A 2,500-nucleotide genomic window follows, 5' to 3' on the forward strand; every position below is an offset into this window, starting at 1 on the left:
TCTGATCTTCATGAACCCTGCTCCAAAAAATTCAAGGAAGACTTTTTACTCAGAGTATAGTATCAAGTCAATGAAACTCCAGGGCTATTGATCTGGTCAGTTAAGTAGCACAGGGCTTTGTTAATCACTTTCAGCTGCTTTGGTGTTAATGAAATCAACAACAGGTGCACTGGACGGGCAACAATGAGATGACCCCCAAAAGAGAAATGGTTTTACAGGCGGAGGCCACTGACATACATTTTTTTCCCTGCTCATCTTTTTATTTTTCAGAGCGGTTTTCACTAGTTTTGCATTTGGCTAGCGTCCGTGTCACTACTGGTAGCATGAGGCGATCCCTGGACCCTACAGAGGTTGCACAGGCAGTCTAACTCCTCCAGCATGGCACATCAATACATGCCATTGCCAGCAGGGTTGCTATGTCTCCCAGCATAGTCTCACGAGCGTGGAGGAGATTCCGGGAGACAGGCAGTTAATCTAGGAGAGCTGGACAGGGCCGTGGAAGGTCCTTAAGCCATCAGCAGGACCGGTATCTGCTTCTTTGTGCAAGGAGGAACAGGATGAGCACTGGCAGAGGCAGAGAAGATGATCTCCAGCATGCCACGTTTGTCCATTGAGATGTGACGTGCTTTAAAAGTGTTCCTTTCCTTGTTTTGAGCAGTGTTGTTTCTGTGGTAGCCCCGAAAAGCTGAGCAGTTGCGGTGGTTGTAGAGGAAAGTAAATGTGATTGTCAGAAGTGGGATTTGAACCCATGCCTCCATTTGGAGACCAGAACACACGCGCAATGTGAAGAGGGAACTCTTGAGTCTGGCGCCTTAGACCACTCGGCCATCCTGACAAGAGACACCAACTTCCCTGTCCTTCCTCTTGAAATGTCCTCTACACGTGGGGCTCTAGGAATCACTTAGCAACATGAAGGGGCTGTATTAACCCTGTGCACCTAGGACCTCTTGCAAATGACCTTCCTAAAGCATGACCTTGGCACCAAATCAAACTTTTCACATCTTGTCTAGCAAATCCACTGGAGCAAAGCGAGTATTGGAAAAGGTCAGAGGTCAACCTTAACCGGTGGCCTAGTCCGCATGCCACAATGTTGAGCAAGAGCTGCGGCAGACCGCGTGGCCTAATGGATAAGGCGTCTGACTTCGGATCAGAAGATTGAGGGTTCAAGTCCCTTCGTGGTCGGTGTCTTTGTTGCTCTTCAATTCCACTGGCCCTTACTTGTGAAATTCTCACTCCATTTATTCTTGGCCCAAGCACAAGTGTCACATTTAACAGCATGGCCTGGCAAAGCTCTCACAACTCTCTGATCTTCATGAACCCTGCTCCAAAAAATTCAAGGAAGACTTTTTACTCAGAGTATAGTATCAAGTCAATGAAACTCCAGGGCTATTGATCTGGTCAGTTAAGTAGCACAGGGCTTTGTTAATCACTTTCAGCTGCTTTGGTGTTAATGAAATCAACAACAGGTGCACTGGACGGGCAACAATGAGATGACCCCCAAAAGAGAAATGGTTTTACAGGCGGAGGCCACTGACATACAGTTTTTTCTCTGCTCATCTTTTTATTTTTCAGAGCGTTTTTCACTAGTTTTGCATTTGGCTAGCGTCCGTGTCACTACTGGTAGCATGAGGCGATCCCTGGACCCTACAGAGGTTGCACAGGCAGTCTAACTCCTCCAGCATGGCACATCAATACATGCCATTGCCAGCAGGGTTGCTATGTCTCCCAGCATAGTCTCACGAGCGTGGAGGAGATTCCGGGAGACAGGCAGTTAATCTAGGAGAGCTGGACAGGGCCGTGGAAGGTCCTTAAGCCATCAGCAGGACCGGTATCTGCTTCTTTGTGCAAGGAGGAACAGGATGAGCACTGGCAGAGGCAGAGAAGATGATCTCCAGCATGTAAGTCCAGATATCCAGCATACCACGTTTGTCCATTGAGATGTGACGTGCTTTAAAAGTGTTCCTTTCCTTGTTTTGAGCAGTGTTGTTTCTGTGGTAGCCCCGAAAAGCTGAGCGGTTGCGGTGGTTGTAGAGGAAAGTAAATGTGATTGTCAGAAGTGGGATTTGAACCCACGCCTCCATTTGGAGACCAGAACACACACACAATGTGAAGAAGGGAACTCTTGAGACTGGCGCCTTAGACCACTCGGCCATCCTGACAAGAGACACCGACTTCCCTGTCCTTCCTCTTGAAATGTTATCTACACGTGGGGCTCTAGGAATCACTTAGCAACATGAAGGGGCTGTATTAACCCTGTGCACCTAGGACCTCTTGCAAATGACCTTCCTAAAGCATGACCTTGGCACCAAGTCAAACTTTTCACATCTTGTCTAGCAAATCCACTGGAGCAAAGCGAGTATTGGAAAAGGTCAGAGGTCAACCTTAACCGGTGGCCTAGTCCGCATGCCACAATGTTGAGCAAGAGCTGCGGCAGACCGCGTGGCCTAATGGATAAGGCGTCTGACTTCGGATCAGAAGATTGAGGGTTCAAGTCCCTTCG

General features: G+C 48.3%; 4 non-coding genes across 4 annotated transcripts in view; 2 read left to right on the plus strand and 2 right to left on the minus strand.

Moving 5' to 3' along the window:
- Window positions 1–725: 725 nt before the first annotated feature.
- On the minus strand, window positions 726–835 carry TRNAL-CAA (transfer RNA leucine (anticodon CAA)). Its single transcript has 2 exons — window positions 798–835; window positions 726–771 (listed from the first exon to the last, which is right to left on the minus strand). It is a non-coding gene; the product is annotated as a tRNA-Leu (tRNA).
- Window positions 836–1,109: 274 nt separating this feature from the next.
- TRNAR-UCG (transfer RNA arginine (anticodon UCG)) lies at window positions 1,110–1,182 on the plus strand. Its single transcript has one exon. It is a non-coding gene; the product is annotated as a tRNA-Arg (tRNA).
- An 866-nt stretch (window positions 1,183–2,048) lies between these two features.
- Window positions 2,049–2,159, minus strand: TRNAL-CAA (transfer RNA leucine (anticodon CAA)). The gene is made up of 2 exons: window positions 2,122–2,159; window positions 2,049–2,094 (listed from the first exon to the last, which is right to left on the minus strand). It is a non-coding gene; the product is annotated as a tRNA-Leu (tRNA).
- A 274-nt stretch (window positions 2,160–2,433) lies between these two features.
- The window catches only part of TRNAR-UCG (transfer RNA arginine (anticodon UCG)), a 73-nt gene continuing 6 nt past the window's right edge, over window positions 2,434–2,500 (plus strand). The window contains exon 1 of the tRNA in view: window positions 2,434–2,500. This exon is cut by the window's right edge and continues 6 nt beyond it. This is a non-coding gene — a tRNA (tRNA-Arg).

The sequence above is a fragment of the Staurois parvus genome, unplaced genomic scaffold (assembly GCF_062004578.1).
Source record: "Staurois parvus isolate SC_StPar_1 unplaced genomic scaffold, SC_StPar_1.0 ptg000691l, whole genome shotgun sequence".
Taxonomy (NCBI): Eukaryota; Metazoa; Chordata; class Amphibia; order Anura; family Ranidae; genus Staurois; species Staurois parvus.